The sequence below is a fragment of the Chaetodon auriga genome, chromosome 20 (genome assembly GCF_051107435.1).
Source record: "Chaetodon auriga isolate fChaAug3 chromosome 20, fChaAug3.hap1, whole genome shotgun sequence".
NCBI classification, from domain to species: Eukaryota; Metazoa; Chordata; class Actinopteri; order Chaetodontiformes; family Chaetodontidae; genus Chaetodon; species Chaetodon auriga.
In genome coordinates, this window is record NC_135093.1 from 1992399 (window position 1) to 2015225 (window position 22827).

Sequence of the window (22827 nt, forward strand, 5' to 3'; positions counted from 1 at the left end):
TGTGTGCGCGTGTGTGTGGGACTGTTGTTCATGGCTTTTTGTATTTCTCATTGCTCTCTGTGCCAGCCAGCCATTTCATCAAACATCTGTCCCCTCTGTTGCTCTCTCATCCTACTCTGTGAGTTTGTTTGCTGTCACAGTGACAACAGGTTTAAGAGGAAGTGACATCACAGATCGGTGACAGGATGTGAACTTGTCCACGCCGTCTGCAGATGTTTGGGTTGGTCTGTCATTTAGAAACAGGAGCAGTCCGTGACCTCCTTTAGTTCCCTGTTTCAAACCTTGAGCCTCGTTTTCCTGCTGTCATTGGCTGAATGTGTGGACGCCTCAGTCGTCAATGAGCTGAATCGATTAGATGAGTCATCAGTTTGTTGATTAACAGAAAATGAATCATGTTTTTCTATTTAATCATTTAGATCAACCCTGTTGTGCAGGTCCAGAGTCTCACGTGAGGATTTTCTGATTTCCTATTTTTAACTCACAAATTCTAAGCACCGCCCCCTTCCCTTCAGTGCACCAATCACAGCGAAGCACAAGTTGCAGATCGAGATTTACACAGGTGTAAACGAGGTACATGTGAGACCATGTTCAGTACAGCAGGTGCTCAGGGTGCAGAATCTCACCTTTGAAATATGTGAAAGCATCCGTAAAAGCTAAATCTCTGAGGAGAGTTCTTGTCTGTTGTGATGAATTTCTAAACCTTCATGGTCCTCAGAGACCAGGACGTCACAGGTTCTAGTTCTGGTCAGATGTCTGTGATCCAGCTCACAGGTTGCTGCAGTGTTTGGGTGAATCTGACCATGCTAAAGCGTTAGCATCTTTTTTGTTTCAGTTGTTCTAATCCGTATCTCTCCATCCAACTCTCTCATCTGTGTTATCGCCTTCATCTCGTCCCCCCTCCATCCTCCTCATCCATCAGCTCAGGCAAGAGGTCTCGAGTCTTCTCCGATATCAAAGCCTGATCCTCCTCATCAGCAGACAAATGAGCAGAGAGGAGGAGGAGGAGGGTAGATGGAGAGAAGGATGGGTAAACAGGGATCACAGACGAAGAGATTGAATTGCAAATGATGAAGTCGGCCGGCTGGACAGCGAGGAGGCTGCGCGTGTTGTTTACGAGCATTTAATACATTCATGAGAATCAATCCAAAAAGCTGCATCAATTTGGAGAATTTACTTCAGAGATGAGAAAAGCAGCATTTGAAAAAGTCACACCTGTGCTTCTCAGATGTTGATGGACAGCATGAAATTAATATTTATGGTGTTTTAACGCCAAAAAACAACAAAACAACAAAACCCTGGATCCTCTGATATGAAGCAACAAACTTAAAATGAGATGAAAATACACAGATGTACACGTATTATACAGACTTTATATTCTCCTGCAAACTGATGATGGACCCTTTCAACAATAAGAAACTCTAATTTTACTGCATATGAAACATTGATGATCCTTGAGGGGAAGCATGGTCGTCACAAATGAAAGAAGCTGGAAAAAGGAAAATCAAATTTCAGCAACCGCAGAACAACTCAGCATCAAACTGTGCTCCTGTTCGCAGCCGTGATGTAGCTCAGCACGTCCTGTTCGCGTCGCTATCTGGCATATTATCACACAAGCCATTTAAAGGCTTTCTGCATGTTTTGTAATTAAGTTGTTAATTGCTAGTATTTAACAGATTTGGGTGAATGTGGGTCGTTGTGTCGAAGACTTGCAGATCAGCAAGATCCGCTTAACTGTTGATCTGATCAAAAAGAAGCATGTGAACCGTGACAGCGCTCCAAGCCCGGCTCACAGCACTTATCTGACATGAAGCTGTAGAATAAAAAGAGCCAAACAAACGGAGAGAGAACTCAATTAAGGGCCCAAACTGAGTCAGCAGCGTGAAGACACCACACCGGCCTCCCGACAAAGAGACGAACATCACGATGACAGCGTAATGAGAGCAATGAGCGCTTATCTCTCATTGGAAGTTCATAAAGGAAAACGCAAGCTCGCGTTCTCTGCTCTCAGTTTCCACACAGATTAATGAATTCATCCTTTATGGGACATCGGAAAGATTTTACATATTTTATTCATCTGCTTCACATGCAGAGACTCAGAGGACGGCAATTAACTTCAGTAATATCCAACAGTTTGTTTGCATTCCTGCTGAAAGGGGACAGCAGAGAGTCCTCCAGTGAGGGACGGAAGGAGGATGAAAGAGGCGGAAGACATGAAAGTGAGAGAAAGGGATGGACGGAGGAGAAGTAAGGGAGACTTAAAGAGGGGAAGAGTGTTTGTAGATGGACAGATGTGGAAAGAAGATGGACAGAAAAGACCAGATGAGTGAACACGAGAACGGAAACATACACCAGCTGTTTAGGATTGACTGCAGAACAATGGTATGAACACAGGATCTGGATCTGGATCTGGATCTGGATCTGGATCTGGATCTGGATCTGCACGAGGTTGTACAGATGTGGGTCCATCTTGTCTTTCTGTTTCTCGTCCATGTGATGTTTAAACCCGTGCCTGTGGTCCTCTGAGGGGTCTTCATGGGTAGCTTGCAGGTAGAGGAGGAGGCGTGGCCAAACTTGCCATCGTTGCCAGTTTACACCTGTGTGAACGTGTGTAGATCACATGTTAATACTGTGTCAGGTGTGCATCCGCACACACGCACACACGGCTTTGTGAAGGACAACAGGGAGGAGAGACTTGAGAAAATGAGCCTCTCGGGCAGCAGCAGAGCAGCGTTACTCACATCTGGCCTGTGAGACTTCAGCACACACACGACCACACACGAAATTTCACATCAATGGGTCAGATTTCATCATATCAAATATTTTTCCAGCAGTTCAGTTGAAACCTGTGAAACACCTTGAGCTTCTTGATGTTGACTTGCAGTTAAAGATCAGGCACCAGAAAGCTCCCCGCCTGCATAAATCCAGACTCCTCAGTGAAACGCCAGTGCGACTCTCTGCCTTTCAAAACACGTTTCCAAATTCATTCATTCCACAAAGACACTTTCTTTTTCAGATTCAGCATTTCAGCACGAGCGGGACAAATTCAAATTTATGCAATTCAAATTCAATCTCCGCTGGCACTGATCTCCCTCTGAACAAATCTACGCCTCCCGCGCACTCCAGCGTGTTTGATGAGGTTCAGTCTGACCGGGTCGGTCTATCTCTGATTCACCTCGTACATCAGAGCCGCTTTCTGCCGCTGACGGCCCGATGTGGATCCAGCAGCAGCAGAGAGGAGAGGAATCCGTGTCAACCTCATTACCCGAACCTCATGAATCTTTCATTGGAGCCGAGCTATTAGAGAGTGAGACACAGACCGAGGCTCAGATACTGTATATGTACATATTTATACGTGTCTATATGTCCACATTTGGCTCATGTTGTGTTTAAACCCCTTCTGCATAATGATAGTTGGACACTGGAGAATAGTTGTTTCTGTCCGAATGCATCTCGCAGTCTCCTCCGTAAATGATGAAACATATTTCAATATCTTTTATTCCGGATCTGCTTTAAAATACACCCAGCAATGAAGAATCATCATCTAACTGTGCCACAAGTGTCACAGTTAATGAGGAAATATCATTCAGACGTTGAGAAACGCTTCATGTCACACTGTCAGATCAATTTTATTTCTCGGCCCGTGGCCTGAGTATCGGCTAGTTTTCCTTTATCAAAGTAATGTTAACGTATGAAAGACGCTTCATGTGGGATAAATTCAAGTGATATCAGCGCATGCATTTTCCAGATGCATCGTATTTGAGATGTAACACCATCACACCACTACTGCCCATCATTTCATAGCACATTTAGCATTTTACACAAGATACAATTCACAGGAAAACCTGAGTTTCACATGTGCTTTTTGTAAAGATGGGAAACTGTTAAATCTTTGAGATCCTACGAACGACCAATTTAATGATGCACCAAATTAGAAACCTTGAATACATATTGTTAATTTCACTAAAACATTCTGATATTCAATGATCAGAAACTTTTGTGTAAAAGCTGCATCAAAGAGGCTCTGTTACAAAATGTGTCAAATGTTTTTCACGTCGCACTGACAAAAGAAAAGCTCCTGCGTCAACATGATCATGGTGAAATAGTAAACACATTTGTCTGCACTACTTTAACAAATATATACTTGTACACATGAGGAAGTGTCATTAGATGACTTGTACAGTTTGTCTGCAGGAAGAGTCTTGAATGGACTTTCAGAGTTTGTTTTTGGCCTCCAAACATCTGGTTCAGCCAACAGATTTCACTGTTCATCAGCGCTGTCAAACATCCTGAAATATGGTAAATAAAACATGTTTCACTGAGAGCTGTTTGTGCTGATGCACCTTTGAGCGAGTTTTCATTAAGGTTTTACGTCCAGGAGTTGGTGTATTTAAATACCGCAGAATGGATTTCTTGTTTTGTCTCCAGACAGGATGAAATATGGCCACAGCAGCTGACAGCCATGATAAAAAGTTGCTCAATAAGAATCAATTCTGCCCTATTTTTTTTGCCTGGAAATCAATTTATTCACTTTATCCCAGCTGATGGAAACAGAGTTCGTTTGGTTGTCTTTTAAACTTTTTGCAGCCTTTCCACAGTTTGATGGAGCAGACACAGAGCGGGACAGACAAACTTTCTTCTTCCTCTCTGTAAGACGTCAGCGCCGCACCTCGGATGCCCTCATCAATATTTATGAATGCGTTTTGGATGCAGCTTTCAAAGTGGCGTCTACGCAGCACTTAACTGCAGCATCATTATACAGAGCCCGTCCCTCGCCGCGCTCGCCTCTATTAAAACAGTCGATAATAAAAGAGCAGCTATCAGCTATTACTCTAAGTGACCCAAATGGCATTTCAAGTGGGACGCTTAGAGCCCGCCATTTTCCTCTGACACGCTGGGAAGCGCTTGTGCCTCATCTGCCTCCCATCCTGAAAACAGGAAAGCAGAGTCGCTGCGGTGCTATCAGCAGCTTTGACGTCAGTTTGATGTCGAAATAGAGCGTAAACAAGATGAAGGAGCGCGGTGGAAAAGGAAGGTTGGAGGGTTCGTTTGGTTCATCAGCAAGTGTGGAGTCTCTTTGAATGATGTTTCATTTCTTCTTCTTGATTTCTTTTCAGCTTTTATTAGTCAGAAGGTTGTCGTGACTCCGCTCGCTCCTTAACTCTCCAATTTTCTCCTTCCTGCTTCACCAAAGTCATGACTTCTCCCTCACTTCTGGCCTGCTCCCACAGGCCCTCGTGCAGCAAACAAAATGTGCTGTGTGGGAAACATCGCAGTGGCTGATGAGGTTCAGCGTCACGGGCGGGAACGTGGAAGGTCACGTGTTTTCAGTTCATTATTTCCTCGAGGAGAAAATCCCTCCACAGCCGCTGTGCACATCAAAATCTTTACAAACACTCTCGGCTTCACCCTTTCAGGTGTAGAAATCTGCTCTTTCTCTCTGCTCTGTGTCTTTGTGAATGGACCGTCTTGGAGTTTTGGACATGTGGAGAAGTTTTTGAAATGTTATGGATGAGTGATGAATGGCTCAGTCAATCATTGAGGTGAGGTTTATGGGTAATGGGATTGTTTGGTGCAGCCTTGCCCTGAATTATCAGCATGTCAGTGAAGATTCTGCAGTTGGGTTCAGGCTGACCTGCTGTTTACAGTCTGTGGGATGGCTTTTTACTGAGAGACGTTTCAGAATTCAATAGTTGAAGACAGAAAAGCAGCCAACGCAGCCGTCACGCCATCGCAGGCCAGTGAAACTCCACCAAGCTTATTGTAGACCTGAAGCTGCTCATTGTTTTATGCTAAACTTTTCGCTCTCAGACTCCAGTATCAAACTGTGACTTGACCCGTAGTCTGAGAAATTCACTGCGTGTCAGTGTCTAATCTCAGAGCTCTGACAGCAGGAATAAATAAAGACAGCAGAACAGTTTTATTTAGATCATTAGTCAGGGTACAGACAAAGAACACCCCACACACACACACACACACACACACACGCACTCTGTTACAGGCACAAACACAAACAAACAGCAGCCTGAGGAGGACCCGAGCTGGTGAGTGAAAAATGAGCTTGTGAAGAGGAGGCGAGGAGTCAGAGATGGAAGTCTCATGCTGTAATAGCTGGCCTCTGTGTGTGTGTGTGTGTGTGTGTGTGTGTGTATTCTTGCCTTAGCAGCACAGCCTTATCGTGTCCGTCCAGCCGGTCGGCGCAGGCCTCGGACTGAGCGCTGCCCAGGGAGCGGAGCCCCGTGGTGGACAGAGCGGATGGACGCTCTGCAGCCATTGTTTAAAGCTCCGTGCTCTGGACGTAAACACATGTTCTCTGCAGCTCAGCGACTTTGCACCTCGAACTTCACTCCAGTTGATATTTTGTTCCAGTAGCTGCAAAGAAATTCTCCATCACTGGATGCAAAGCGATGAGGGGAAGGGTTCGATTCTTCTTCCTAACGCTTCTCGCACACCAAAGATGTGCGTGAGAATAACATCCCGTAGGAACGCGACCTCATGCTGTTTCGTGAATGGTCAGGAGAACAGGAGAGTCTCAGCTCATCAAACAAAGTTTAGTTAGTAAATCAGTGAACAGAACTCACCATCCTTCAGAGGAAACTTTCTGTTTTTCTTCTGAAACTTGATGGCTAAATATCTGAATTGCTGCTCGAGCTGTTTCTTTTTCACCAGGATGCAAACTGCAGTTCGACTGTGGTAAAACTGAGATATTAAAATGTAGTGAGTTAAAAACAGACAGTGCCATCCTCTGCAGCAGAGCAGCGTTCAGAGGTGCATTGTAACCTGTTGCATGTGTCCCCTCAGTAAACCAAAGCGTTGCTCTCTTTGCTAACACAAAATGGAGAAAAGCAGTGAATCTCAAAGGGTTTGAGGAGGAATGTGTGGAAGCTTTTTGGGTTTGACTGCACAGAAGTGTCATGAATGAAGGTGAAGCTGTGCGCCGCCTTTCAGAGCTGCTTTACACTCACGTTAACACAAAAACAAATCTGTCAGCAAGCCGCCTGTGAGCAACATCACAGCATCATTTCACAGCGAAGAAACCGCTGAAAACCATCTCAGTCTGCTTTAAAGCGTCTCTGTTTGGTTCACCTGCTGCGCACCGGCTCGAACTGCCACAGTTCCAGAATCAGTTGAAAAGTCAAAGTCCGACAGCGTCTGTGTGGACTTATTAGCTTTTGTTCTTTCTATTTTGGTTTCGGGCAGCTCGGCCGGCGTTAAAAACTCTGCTGGCCGCCCCAGTCGGCCATGCTTTTTGAGATTATAATTGAGTTTTGGCTGAGCAATAAAAGGTAATGTTAACACTGAGGAAAATAGAGTGTGTGTGTGTGTGTGTGTGTGTGTGTGTGTGTGTGTGTGTGTGTGTGTGTGTGTGTGTGTGTGTGTTCTCTCTCACCTTTTGGCCGTGGGAGCTCTCTCGCTCGTTCTCTCTTTCACGCTGCGTTCGCTGTAATGGAAAGGACAGGAGGAGAGAGAAGCACGCCTCTCCCTCCATGTTGGCGTGTCTCCACACTCGCTCTCTCTCCGCTCTGTTCCTCCTTTCTGCGCCTCGCTCGGCCCGTCGGTTATTTCCCTCCGGGCTTCGGTGGCTGTTTTCATCGTGTCTCGGTGTGAGAGGAGAGGTCGTGATAACACTGTTAAGGTACCTGGGGCCTCAATGAAATCACTGCAGCGCAGAGACGATTAAACATCTCTCGCTTAATGGAAGAATCGCTCCACAGACCTTGAAGTTGTTTGCCAGGATTTTTACCCTACATCTGTTTTTTTTTTTGTTTTTTTTTTTCATTATGAGGAGCGGCAGCCTCGAGAGCGATTTGTGCTTCTTTGTGTTTTCTTGTTTTACCCTCCTGTCTGAGGTGATGCTTTGGTGTAAGCGAGAAGATGTTTCAAAGTTTTCAAAGGACTCGTGTTGCTCCTCTAACTCTAAACTTGACCTGTGCTTTGGACTGCGTCTCTGTCAATATAGTCGTTATTATAGGCGCTGTTAGGCGTCTATGATGTCGCTCTGTGGTCTTAAAAATGACCTGATACTGGAGCACAGTCTCATCTCACCATCTGTGTCGTCGTCTAAGTGCATCCAAGAGGCTGCTGCAGCTCTGACTGACTGGTTGGGAGCCCCGGGCGTTTATCCTCTTACAGGATTGTTCACGCCTTGAGAGTCGTTGAGGTCCCACGCGGCCATCATCATCATCATCATCATCATCATGGAATCGTTAGGTCACATGAGTCACGGTGTGAATGGGCGTTAAGCAGCTTGGGGACGGCTCCACAATTACTCCATCGTCATCATTGGTTGATCTTCTGTCCATCAGCTAATCAGTAAATTCTTCCCGCATTACTCCAGTTTTCAGGAAAGGTGTGGTTTGCTTGAAGGAAGGTAATCATGTTGCATCACCTGCACAGGTGTTTGAAGTGTGATCTTGTTCACCTGGAGACAGAAGAGATGAAAGCTCCTCGAATAATCCGCTGTTAAACGGATTCACCAGCGTGTGTGTGTGTACCACATCGTTCGTCATTCAGAACACATCCTCATACAACACACACACACACACACACACACACACACACACACATACGCACGCACACACACACACACACGCACACACGCACGCACACACAGTATCCCTCAAGCCAGGAGCTGCTGCCAACATTGCAAATGTTTATGACAGTACTTGACAAAGGCACTCGAATGCTGTCAGAGGTTTTCTCTGTGTGTGTGTACGTGTGTGTGTGTGTGTGTGTGTGTTGCTGTTTTCTTTGACAGACTACAAATGACAAAGCTCTAAATTTCGGATGGGAGACAAAGTTAACTTCAGAGAGAAACTTCAGGACGCACAAAAAAGGGAAGTTTGACACATTAAGAGGGGAGCTTCAGTTTCACGCTGCAGAAAATAGACTGCTTAACATATTTTGGTAAACACTGTGTGTGTGTGTGTACACGTGTGTGTGTGTGTGTGTGACGAGCAGTAAGCAAGGATGAGAGGAAGTAATGCTTCCTGTCATTGGGAGGAATAAAGTGTCATTTCATATACAGTATGGAGTCGTGAATATACCGAAGTGGAAGCAGAGCTGCTGCCCGACTTTCAATTTCCTGATTTTATTTTTTCCATTAAACGTTGTCATCGGTTGCTTGTCTGCTGTAGAGCGACGTGCGCTCATCACAGCTGACTGTCGGTGCCTTCACTGCAGCAGAAGCTGCCGTACTATTGCTGAGACCTTGTTGGAAATAGATGCCAAAGAGTGAGATGGGAAGACTCCTGTGACGGAGCTGCTGACTGGAAGCAACGTTACGTTAGTCTGAACTAGAAGAGCAGACATGTGCAGTCTTTAGTGGAGCTGCAAGTAATGATTATTTGCATCATCCATAATGCCTGTTGATGAATGGATTCATTGTAAGATGGCAGAAAAAATCAAGTTCAGAGTTCCTGCTGTCAAGTTGACGTCTCGCAGTTGCTGATCACGTCAGAACACGACAAACGTTTCACGTTTTCATTTATTTTTATTTGATGAATTACCTTCAACGAAATTCCAAGAAAGTCAACCAACTGTTTCAGCACTGGTGCTTTATACTTTTAGTAGTTTGCGTGCAGATGTCAGAGTTTATGCACGTAACTTTTGGCAGATTAAAGTCCAGGCCTCCGCCTCCCATCAGGGACGCTCGGCTCAGCGACTGAAAATCAAACCGCAAACTTTCCGACTGAAGTTCTCTCCCACATTCTGCATGGCTGAACAGACCTGATTACCTTTTCACTGCAGTCGTTTTAGCTGTTATCTCTTCCGCTTCAGCTGTGTGTGTCGGGACGTGTGTGTGAGTGTGTGTGCGCATGTGAGAGTGTGTGCTTGCATGGCGCAGTATGCAGAGATCTGTCCTGCAGTGTACAAATGTCCTACAGCGCTTTGCCCAGCTGATGGCTGACAGTCAGGCCAGTGTGTGTGCGTGTGTGTGCGTGTGTGCGTGTGTGTGTTGGACAAAGGGACCGAGGGCGACTGAGGTAACGTTGAGTTTAATGTGAGCTCTCAGCCCCCCTTCCAATAACATAAAAGGTGCTTATGTTTTAGCCAATTGGTTCCACTGGAGCCAGGAGACAGGTTCCTTTTTTCTATCCAGGAAATAAAGCATTGAAATAATTTAGAGTAAAGCCAATTGATGCTACTTTTTCATGCTTGCACGGTTCTGTTGTTGGGATGGAAACTGGGCCGACTGGGGCGAGAGCCAAACTGTAGCGATAGGAAGCTTGGACACACTCCAAGGAAGGAAGTGAACTTTTTACACAAACGCACACACACAAACACACAAACGTGATTCTCTGGATTCAGCTGTAAATCCGCCCGTGTCGTCTCAACAGTCCAGTCCGTGCCTCAGAAGTTTATTAAGGACTGAGCTTTGGGGTGAATCACAGTTTGAGCAGGCACAGATTTTATCAGAACACAACAAGTTTTGCTTCCATCTCTTCCACGTGCGCTTCCGCCATGTTGGAATAACCATCAGATCCGCTGGATGTCTCAGACGGACAGTTTAGGATCACTAGCTCGATCAGAGCTGTGTGAAGAAGCCACGAGTGAGGAAAGCGGTTATCAACGTATCGACAGAGAAGTGTCAGTTAAACTCCATTTTGGTCGAACCAGCATATTTGTGGAAATAATAATTCTGCCTCTCAAGGTTTGAAGAAATCGTCCTGGATTTGATCTGTGGAGCACGTGAAAATATCTTTGGGGACGTTTCACTGCTTCTCGAGCAATACTAACTGTGGCATGTTAAAGTGCAAAGAAAATAATCCAAAAAAACGTCGACATCCCTGAGGTTTTGCATAACTCCCGCTTCATAACTGCAGCTCATTTCACCAATCACTCAGACCATTAGCATTGATTTAGCTTATCGGGATGCCTAATTAGCGGGTGATCCCAGCACTCCACAGGGTACAAAAAAGAGCTCATTTCCAAAATGACACACGTATACGGATAATTTGAAGTTTTCAGTTTTCACCTTTCTTCTAATTGCAGCCTAATTAAACAGCAAATGAATGCAGCCTAAATTAAAGCCTCTGATTCAACCACAAAGCTTCTGTGCAGAGAAATAAACTTCTGCTTATCGAAGACGGAACGCTGCGTCTCATAATTTGAATTTCTGTAAAGTAGCTCATAATTTAATCTACATCCTGCATATTGGCTCTTCCTAAACAGAGAAAAAATGTAAATATCTGAAGTTGCTCAGTCTATAAAACACTGTCACTGTAGTTTATGAGTTTTATGACACCATCAATAAAGTGTTGGAGTTACCTGCAGTCCCTTAAACGTCACGTTATGCAGTGAAAATCGTTTACCTCACAGGTAGAAGGTAACGCTGCGTGGTGTGTCTGAGGACTGTAATTATCAGCAGAGACCCCAAACCTGCATGTGGAGAGCAGATATTTCCAGCGTTGGCCTGATTTTTGCATCCCTGCTGAGAAATATGCCCCGACCTGCTGATGAGGAGCCCAAAAAACCTCTCTGTGTCCCTGCAGCTGGGAGTCCACACGTCTAACGAGCAGGTTCAATCACATGACGTGGAAACATTTCATGGCGTGCATCCAGCTCTGCGGTTTCAGCAATGCTGTATTTGTTGCGCTGCCCCCAAGTGGCCAAAGATAATAAATGCAGATTTCAAAGCTAACTTCAACCAGAAATTTCCAGGAAGTAATAAAGTAGAAACGATTGAGCTAAAATTGAGCTTTGCCTCTCTTGAATTGTTGTGAACATCATCGGACTTTCACGTTACTTGTGCATGAAAATTGAAGCATATGACGTAAAGTGTCCCCATGAGAAACCAAAGCTTGTGCAAAATAAACAGAAAATCAATGCATGACCACAAACTGCACAGACAGAAATATAGTGGCTAAAAAACTACAAATTCTTGTATCTTTACTCAGTATTAACACGTTGTTCACGGTCTAGTTCACTTCAATGAGATGATTTTAGAGCTGCAGACTGACAAAAACAACAGCAACCAACAGCTTTTTACAAAAACTGTAATTACTGAAGGATCAAACAAGTTATCTTTGGGTGAAGATGAGCTTCTAGACATCACAGCCAACCTTTTTCTCTCGGCATCGCTTAACACATCCACAGAATACCTGCACAGCTAAGAGAGGTCATTAACTAGATGACACAGAATGGCTCAGGCTATCCACAAGTGCATTATGGGATGGGATTGGGCAGCTTCACACCTGTTTATTTCAGGATACCTTGAGTGCTGAAATGGGTGCCATGCTATTGTTTGGGTGGCCCATTTTTCCAAAACCTCATCAGCCCATTGCTCCGAAAATACACGCTCTCCCTGCGTTATCGACTTTCCCACCCTCATTCGCAAGAACCCATCCTCACTCTGCCTCTGATTGGCTCTGAGCCATCGAACCCTATCCGAGCAACGAACACCAGCCAATCAGAGGCAGCGCAGGGTGTGTCTTCGTGGAATACGGGTGGGAAAGTAAATAACGCAGGGAGAGTAAGAGTTATTGGAGCGCCGGGCCTTTGTTTCAGGATAACAGGCTGTCGGACAAATGGGACACTTTTCGGACGATTGGGGTTTCAGAGTAACGGGCGGTCGGAACGACGGGCCGTCCTCCTGAAAGTACTGTCATCCACACGGCTTCATCACATGGGACGGTTTGAAGTGACAGCTCCTCTCTGTGGGGGGACCTTGATAGGCTTGATTGTATGCTATTAGCCTCTCTGTGTGTGTGTGTGTGTGTGTGTGTGTGTGTGTGTGTGTGTGTGTGTGTTTGTGTAAATGTGTCGCTCTCCATAAGGTGTGTATTTCACTTTCAGGGAGTTATTTCTCTGTGTTTGTGTTCAGGTAGTGGTGTTTGTGTCAGTGTGTCCAGGCTTTGATGCATTGTGTGGCACATGTTTATACTGTGTGTGTGTGTGTGTGTGTGTGTGTGTGTGTGTGTGTGTGTGTGTGTGTGTGTGTGTGTGTGAGAACGAGCATCCCTGCCCTGAAATTGGTATGTTGATGGTTGACAGCTTTCTGATGTAGCTTCTGTGTGATGGAGGGTCTCTAAGAGGTCTGGGGATAAGATTGTCAACCAGGATTAGAGTGTGTGTGTGTGTGTGTGTGTGTGTGTGTGTGTGTGTGTGTGTGTTAGGCTGCCTGTCGCTCTGTCTGTGCCACTCATACTCAGTCCTCCTCTATCTGCCTTTGCCTTGTTCTCTTTCTCTCACATCAGCTGCAGTTTATTTATAGAACTCTATTACTGAAAACTGTCAGTGTGTTTTACAAAAAACAAGCAACACAAAGCAGCTTAAAAAATGATTCTGTGCACAAGAGGTGAAACAAATGATCGAGCGTTTTAAAGCTTTGATTTGTAGGTCTGCGTGAAATTACATGTAGCATTGCTGTAACAACACATTGAGAGGACTCGAACGCATCATTGGGGGAAAGAGGACGACAATGTGAAGCTGAACATATTAGAAGTGAACCATGAGGGACATCGCAGTGGATGTAAAACCAACCAGGGATCCAATGTATGGTATCCACAAGGGCATTGTATTGATCCTCAGTACTCTCTGTGATACCGACCGAAAGTGTCTGCAAAGCAGTTTGTGGTATGACTGAAGTCCAGCTTCTTTTGTGTGATTGATGTATGTGTGTATATAAAGCAGCTAGTGGAAAAGAAGATCTTTAGATTCTCAGATTCTCATTCATTCACTGCTGTGTCTGAAATCAATGCAGGAAAACAAATAAAATAGAGCTGCAACCATATTTTCACTCTTCATCAGCTTCTTTTTTCACCTATAAAATAGAAAAAAGGGCCTTTCAGTTTCCCATAGCATTAGTTGACATATACATAGTTTTTTCTGACTATCAACCCAAAAACCTGATACATTTTTACTGTCATGAACAATAAATTCTGCCCATTTTTGTTTGACAAAATACTATAAAGCAAATATCTGTTGCCAATTCTTTGTCTGTTCGTTAACCAGTCGATTAATTGACCAGTGATTTCAGTTGTAATCCAAAGCACTAACAGCTACAGTTCAGGGAAGGTGGACTGTTGTCCAAAACCGAAATACAAATTTGACAATTCACCATGAGATGGAGAATATGAAGTGAAAGCGGACCTAGAATTGAACCCTGAGGGACGCCGCAGTAAATGCAAAACCAAGCATTTGTTGTATATCCAATTCTCAGAGCCAGCAGGGAATAGTGGCGGAGTAATGAGTTTCAGCTCATTACCTGTGGGTACCAGCAGAGTGGGGCTGAAGCTGCCTGCCCACCACTGCAGCCTCAAATGCTAGTGTTTCGATCTGTGGAGGAACGATGGCCGACAGCTGCGAAGAGCAAACTGTCCTGAATTAAATGTGGCTCAGGGGGCAGGACGATTCCCGCCAGTCATTTTCTCTCTTGTCTAAAGCTGCATTGATGCTCTGCTCTGCGTTTCTGCCTCTTTTCTCATGTCCACATCTTTGTTTGCCTTTCTCACTGACTCATTCATACTATTCTCCCTCTCATCAAAAGCCAATTACTCTCTGTTTCTCTTTTTCTCAATCGCTCTTTCCCTATCCCACCCATCCAGCCCCCCCCCCCCCCCACACACACACACACACACACACACACACCAATCTGAGGGAGCAGGATCTATTGTAATAGGCTTACAGTCCTGACAGCCTTATGACTGGGCTGTTGGTTATTGTAATTGGATTAGGTTGGAGATAAGCAGGGTGCCAGTAAGACTCTTAAAGTCTCAATCCGTAGTCCAGAGTTGGCGCCTGCCGTTCTCACTTTTCTCCCTCTGCGTGAATGGAAGCCACTCTCAGCTGCTGTTTTGTTTTGGGGTGAAGAAGTCAGGTTGTGTGATGTTTGAGGTTTGACCACGAGGAGCGGCGGATTTCAAGCCACTGACGTCTCAAAGCAATAGTAAAAAAGTTTCTTCTGATTATGATGTTAATGCAGCTTCAACCCACTAACTTCTCAGGTCGGTGTTTTCTAAACGAAAACCAAACCCAGCAATGTGTGTGTCCTTCTGATGAAGCGATTCCTCTGAGCCACAGAGCTCCACTGTGGTCCAGAAACTATTAAAAACACATCAGTGAGCCACACATGTTCCTTCGTCTCCATGAACACACACTGTAGTTTGTTTTGACTCAGTCCCACACACACCTTCCTGCTGCCACAAACACTCAGCAGAGCACCAAATGTGGATTCATCTGCTGCTGAAAATAATCCCCAACAAACGCACCATTTCCTCCTGTTTGAGATGTGTTTGCTGAAAAGTACACAACCAACTGTTTGGGGAAATTTTGTTGAGAATGATCTTATTTAAAGTAGCGCAGACAGATTGGGAGAGCCGGGAAGTACTGAGAGGTGGATGAATGCAAATTTGATTTGTATTTTTTTTTAATGTTGACAAAATGCCAGTTTTACAACAGGTTAAAAAACTTTATTGGAAAATACTCATAATGCTTTTTCCAGATGGCGTCAGCTGGCACTGGTACCATGAGAGTACATCAGTGTACTGTATCTGAAAGTATGTTGACTTCCTGCAGTCAATCACACACAGTCCCACTGATACTTGTACCATGTGTCATACCCCGGTACTGTTACCCCGTCATGTTGAAAGCTTCTGTCTTCTCCAGAGATGAATGAACAGTGTTTGGCATTGATATTAGTGCGGTTAAAGGTTTGATTCCTGCTGGGATCTCCCGTGTTGTAAATACTTTTCCTCCTGCTGCTTCCCGGTGATTTGGATTAAAGGATGTGCGCTGTGTAGAAACTATTCCGTGGGGGACCTTTACCCAAGCTCCATGTTGGGAATCCCTTGTTAAAATCCCACAGTGTGAACCAAGAGATTAATGTCCCCGTGGCCCAAGGCAGGAAGAGTGATTGGAACGCCAATCATCCACTTTGGCTTTATTGGATTTCTACTGTTATTATTCAGCACAAGCTTTAATAGCAAGCTCGCCACCATCAGCTAATCACACTCAGGTTTTAACAGATGATGATTAATTATATGAATAACAGTAATACGATTATTGGCTGAGGAATGACTTGCTGGGTTTTCAGTGCAGCAGCAGAAGCAGGTGATGGATTGTTGATAATTCCTCATTCGCAGGTGTTAGCAACATGTCGACAGCAGTAAGTGGTGGTTTGAATGTGACACATGGATTAACTCCTTACGCCCCCCTACAACTGTTAGTTGAGTGGTTCTTGAAGGAACATATGACTGGAGGCTCACTGGTGTTTGGAAACGTTTTTTCATTGGACAGGAGATGCTGAGTTCTTTTTCTTTTGAAAGAGAATTGGACCAAAACATGGCTGCCCTTAACATGGCAATGCAACATAATGGACTCTGTGGAGGAGGACCTGCTCCTTATGTAGATATAAGATGAGGTAACTAAAATGCAACGCTTCTTATTTTCAGGTGATGATACACTGATGAAACTTACTTATGAATATTAGATTCAATTTCTGCCAGTAGATCCCTGAAATCCCACACATGCGAGCTTTAAAGCTGTCAGTGATAATCTGTGAAGACTTTTGTTATGATCCATCTAAGGGGACAAGACACAACATGAAAAAGACAAATTTTGTCCAAATCCCACGCAGCCACAGAGACAGATGACAGAGTTTTAACTGTGGAGTTTACAGTGCGTTTCAAAATGGATGGACCAAGGCTTCAGGAGGAAGGGCAACACGACAAACTACTCTAACTCATGACTGTAATCACATCAAAGAAACCACAGTGCACCGATTTACCTGCCTGACTAAAATAAACAAGAGAGAGAAAAAATGACTCCCACACTGACAGACTGCAGAACAAAAGCCTTGAGGAACACATGGTATCAGATACAGAACCATCGTGTGGAGTGATGAACCGAAGACGATACAAAAAGATGAACGCCGCGGCGGGAAAAGCTCAAAACGCTCCAGCTGCTTGATAAATTCTTCCAGCTAACTGGACGCACAAATCAGGCACTGGAGTGCTGACACAGGCTGAGTTTGGCGGGTGGATCGCTGGTAATTTTCCACCGTGCTCTGGGGCTTTCCCCCAACAATTTGAGGCAAACACCAGGCTTGTTAATAACTGCAGCAGCTGCGTCTGATTTCCCTCCGTTCTTTACCTCCTCGTCTGCTGAGACGACTGTAAAGCAGACGTGTCGTCCTGCACGTCGAGCCGCTGGAGGCCGCGGCTCACTCGAGCACGCAAATTACTGGTGTTTTTTCTTTTCTTCTGGCCCCATCTTCAGAGGTGGCACATCATTGTCACCAAGCAACAAATCACATTTATCCTGATGCATCCTGGGAGGTCAACTGCACCATGGGAGCCATCAGAAATTATTAACTCTCCCCATGATCCACCAGCCTACATAAGTGTCACTCCCTGTCGTTTACTGCTCTCTGGCGTTTTCTCAGACTGGATGGGGGCCCCCTGATGGCCATCTAAAATTAACTCCCTCCATCTGAAAATCAATCCGGCATCAGGCCTCATCAAACTGAAGGGGTTTATAGGCTCACATGACCGAGAGAGAGACCAGGGGATGGAAGAGGGAGGGAGGGAGTGCTGTTCGTCAAAGGAGGAGAAGCTGGGTAGAAACGGGCCGAGGGAGGTTTGTAGAGAGAGAGGGAGAGATTGATGACCTGATGGCGGCGACACACCGGCAGCTCTGATGGAAATCCCCCGCCGTGAGGTGCTTGATGAAAACTCCTTGGTCCTCGCCCATCATATCTGTCACTGCTCTGTTCTTCTTTTACTTCTCAGGTTTTATTTCAGGCTCTTGAAATCCTGCTGATTCACTCCGTCTGTTGTCCGCTCTCCAGTCTCTCCATCACTGAGCTTTTTTTCCTCCTTTCATGTTGTCTTTCTTGTTTTGTCTCTGTGGCCTCTTTCTCCAGTGTGTGCTGTGCTGCAGTTCATCATCCATCCTAATGTTGAACCTCCACTTCCTCTCACTCTCTCGTTCTCTGTGCAGCTTCTTCCCTGCTTCCTGTCTTTCCACCATGCCTGTATTGGTTTTCCACACATTGAAAATATTTCTTGATGCTTTGTTCTTGTTGAACCTCTGCAGTTTGTTTCAGTCCAGATGATCAAAACATAGACTGTACGTGCTTCGTCTTTCTTTCTGAAAAGCTCAGAGGTTCCAGAGTTCAGTGAATGTCTCCAACATTTCCACACTGCGATGAAATGCTGATTATGTCATTAACTTTCAATTCAGATGCTTTTGAAATAGAAGCTAACTCTGTATAAAGACGTTTAGACTCAAGTGAACCCTTGAGTATGAAAACACAGTGAACTGAGCTCTGATGCAGTCTGACCTTCAACCTTTCAAGTCGTAGTTTTTCATTGTGTCAAAGAGTTTCTGTGTTGCTGTATGTTGATGATTTGTTCATCTTTGCTCAGAGCTTGTTGAGCTCCTCAGCCCACAGGAGCTCGGTGGCTGATCGCTTTGGATTGACATGACATTTGGAGACTTTCATGCTTTTTGTTTATGAAAATGACCTTTAACACTGATAATATAACATAAAGACGTCCCCATCAGCCTCAGCTGTAGATTCTGAGTTTTGCTTGTTAAAACACAACAGAAAATAGAAGCAGTCCCATGAATATTCTAATAGGTTCATGCCTAAGTGTTCAGATAATGTGTTTTGTACAGCTCTCCAGCTTATTTTTCATGTCTTTGCTCACCCGAGTGAGCGAACATGCCGACCTCTCTGCTCAGGCCATCCTCATCCTCATAAACGATGTAGCAGCAGCCACGCGCTCTCTGGGCACGTTTGTGTAATAAACCCTTCTCTTATAGCTTACCAAAGATCTTTACTGTGACATCGCCCTCTGGCCAGAGAAAACAAATTTTAGACCTCAACTTTAATAAACAGTTTACTTTACTGGGAGCCTCACAGAGCTGCTAACGGGGCTGCAGACATGGGGAAGGATTCCTGGGAACTGGAGGTAAAACAGCTCGACAGTGGAGCTATAATCAAAACGTCATCATCACTAACATTTTCATCCACATAATTTAAGATGGACGTCAGTGGTAGCAGCCGGCTGCCTGCATGTTTGGGCTTTTATGCTCGTCTCCTGCTCGACGTCTCCTCGTCTCCCTCCGAGCGGGTCACTCAGTGAAATGATTATCGATCGCGATGATATGGGCGTCACAATAGATATTTCACGTGGCGTCGGTGTGTAAATCAGAGCGCATCAATATTGATTTGTGCACAGCTCACCTCACTGTAAGAGTCTGCGTGATGGATCGCCTTTGATTCGTCCTCCGCGGCCAGTGAGCGAGATGGAGAGCCTGTCGCCGTTAACGTCTAACAAGCTGCGTGAGACTCGCTGCTGGGACGCTTTGATAATTGTGTGGCAAATGTGGTCGATGTGTGTGTGTGTGCTTAAGACAGCTAACCTGGCTGCGTTGTTTGTCCGTTTGCTTTACGACACAGAGACACGCTGGTGACTGCTTTACACGCCCGCCCTTTTATTCCCTTTGTTGCTGCATCAGGTTTCGTCCTCACATGCTGACGCTGGTCAGAAGGGTTGTTTATCTGCACCCGGAATAATCTGAGTGAAATAGCCTTTTACATCCTCCTACTAGAAAATAATAAGCAAAAAGCTGCCCAGAAAGTTGCTGATCTGAACCAGTTTGACTCTTAGCTGCAAAACATAATCTAATTCGAACTCTGGAACATGACCTGCATCTCAGATTTTATTGCATCTCATAAGAAATCATCTCAGCGAAGCTGTCTGCAGTCTGCACGGCCAAGAAGACAAAGATTTGTCACGACGGAGGAAGTCAGACCGATACTTTGTGCACAACTGAGAAGAATTGCAGAGAATCAACTGTAATGGCTTGTCTGAAATAGCTGATAATATATAAAACCAACAGGAAATGGGATGACATTTACATGCATCGCTTTGTCAGATAGTATCATGCCTCCAGTGCCTTATCCAGATTTTTATAGCCGGAGTAAAAGCATATCTGGGTACTGATAAAGCGGATATGGATTTTAAACACGGCAGCTCAGACAGAACGCTTGAACATGCTGAATATTAAAGCTCGGTACGGACTTCCTTTAACTCAACGCCAATGGAAAACGGCAGCTCTTTAATGCTTTCATGGCAGACGACATGTGAAAGTTGTTTAACCAGACGTGTTTGGTAATTGGATCTGACCAGGGACAAAAAGAACAAGATATATTGAATGCGATAAAAGTAATTCAGCAGAATCTAATCGGCTGTGGGATGTGTAAATATGCAGACTGGAACTTTATTGCATTTAGATAAGACTGTACGGGTGGCAAAGAGCAGATATTAATTACACACAGCACAGTGCAGAGATTTACCAGCAGACGTTGCTTACTGTTCACAGAGCTGCTACTTAAAACGCTGAATCTAATGGCTGTTTATGCTTTTTGAATAGCTATTAAAACAGATTAGCGGCGGAGAAAGAGGTGAGTCAACATGACTCAGCGTTCTGAGGGTTGACAGTTGCAAAATATTACACCTGGCCTTTTCCCAAATCTGGAGCGACAGATGGAGGGATGACCTGACCCAACACTTTTCTTTCCAACATCTCAAACAACTGTGTTAGTCTCCACAAAGTCTTCCACAGACAGAGACTTGGTGTTTTCTAATGTTAATCATTTTGCATACATGCTTAAAAATGTAGAAATCCCAAACTGTAAGCAGCAATTTACTGCAGCCATCTGTCTGAACAAAGGTTGCCCAGATTACCCTCGGTGGGAGGACTCATTCCAGCGAAGGCTAATTAAAATTTTTAATAGCAGCACTTTGAATAATTCATTGTATGGCACCGTCGCTGTACGACCGAGGCAGACATTTGTTGTGACATTTGTAATGTCTCGTCTTGTTGCTGTTTTCGAGCCGTCTGGCTGCAGAGGCATGTTTGTGGGTGACACAAGGAGCTTCTCTGTCAGTGTGCACAGGCGGTTCAAATGTGACGTGAAACAGCTTCGTCATTTCTCTCACGTGCCTGTCTTCTTCTTTTGGTCTCTATGGACGTTCTTTCTTCAAATGAACCAATAGTTTCTGCTGGTCTCTGTTCAGCAGTACACCTGGAACTGTGAGGGGTCTGTAGTATTTGGGCCTCTGACCATTACAGTCCAGCCACCTGCAGAGCAGTCAACACACGCTGTACGAGTCTCTCAGCCCACATTTGACCAGCAAAACTTGTGTTTTAGTGTCGTTTCTGGCATCTGACATCATCATCATCTGTGATGTGAGAGCTTTTTCCACACATGCAAGCATTAAAGAGCACAAACACTTCAAACACTTGTGGAAACACACCCTTTCTGTGAGTCTAATGGTGTTGGTACCAGATGAAGGTATTAACCCTTGTTAGCGTGCTTCTCCTGCCTCTCCTCATGTGGCTCCTCCTAAGCACCCAACTAATAGAACTTGTATCCCACCATTTGTTTTCTAATCAGCTCAGTCAGTGAAGTGAAAACCTCACGGCGTTCCCGCTCTCTGAGGAGACCTTGAAGGTCACAGCGGCCCCTCGATGGCTGCTGTACTTTTGATTCCAGCTTCTTTGAGGCATTAAGAGAGAGGCTTAGCAATAATGTCGCCAGAGCTCAGGGATCGGCTGTGGTGGGAGATTGGAGCTGAAAGGCCCGAGAAAAGGCTTTCAGGAATGAGCGTCAGGCGATTCACAAGATAAACGGTTGGAGCGGGATGGACCTGCGGGTTGCTATGGAGACAGCATCCAAACACAAGCTGGCGATGGAGACTGAAATGGGAAAGTGGCGGGTTTTTACTCTGATTGCTAGCAGGAGGCGTTTAAGACATTGAGATATTGTACCGAACAAATCAAAGATTTCCCATCGGACAGGATGTGGTGTTACGTTCGGAGGCAGATGAGGTTCATAATTGGAGCACTGTGACCACCTGACATCTGATATTTGGTATAATTACACCCACAAAGCTTCCAGGAGAGTGGAGAGCTCTCATGCCGATCATCCATTCAGTGATTTAGAATGGTCTTGTTCGTCAGGGATGAAGATTTGATGAAATTTCTGTTCACTGATAAATAAACAAACTGTAACAGCTCCGCACACTCTCAGTCAGGTACGTTCTGTTCTGGCGTCAGCACAGAAGCTCTGGATTGGACCGTCCCTTTCAAACGCAGCCGCAGAATAACCGTATGGACTGTTTCCTGCACTGGTTGAACTGCAGGTGTGAACGCAGCTTAAATCTCAGCCTCTGATCTGTAGTTTTGCTGTTGTGCATTTTTCTTTATTGCCTGTCTTCAGCTCTATTGCTTGTCTTGGTGCTGCTCTCTTGGCCTCATTCAGTCTCCCTTGAACAAGACATTAATCTCGGTAGGACGAGCCAGTTAAATAAAGGTTAAGTAGATAAAACAAATGTGTAATGTGTCCTCGGTGACATCTTTACCCATTAAGTCTAAATGGAGAATCAGCAACTCCTCAGTTCCTCCTCCTCCTCCTCCTCCTCGCCTTGTTGGGTATAAAGTGCTGCTCATAGGCCAGCGAGCCTCCAACACCGTGACACCGCAGAGCCTCTCTTAAGGGACGTTCAGGATCATTTTACTGTGTAATTAAAACCAAAGCAACCTCCCCAACGTCGGGGAACGACTCTCCTCTCGGCCTCTAATTGGTCTGGCACTGGCTCTGGAGTGGCACCGCGAGCCCTCTGCTGAAGTCGCTGGACTCTGGACGGTCAATTTAGCCCCTAATTCTAATCCCCATTGGCTTCAGCACCACTGTGGTACAGACTTAGAGAGGAAGAAGAGTAATTAAGTCGCAAGAGGAAATTAAATGTGTTTTACATTCATGCAGGAATGCAGGTTTAATTAGCATCAAAGTTATTACATATTAATTAT

At 45.0% G+C, this 22827-nt stretch overlaps 1 protein-coding gene across 4 annotated transcripts in view; it reads left to right on the plus strand.

Annotated features, from left to right (window-relative positions):
* grid1b (glutamate receptor, ionotropic, delta 1b) overlaps positions 1-22827 on the plus strand; it is a 410627-nt gene that overhangs the window by 103578 nt on the left and 284222 nt on the right. The window contains exon 1 of one of the 4 annotated variants that reach the window (XM_076759897.1): positions 316-8368. The exons of 2 other annotated variants lie outside the window; for them this stretch is intronic. The gene's annotated coding sequence lies outside the window, so the exon portion shown is untranslated. Of the gene's footprint in view, positions 1-315; positions 8369-22827 lie in introns of those variants that run through there. One more of the 4 variants, XM_076759898.1, reaches the window with a different exon arrangement.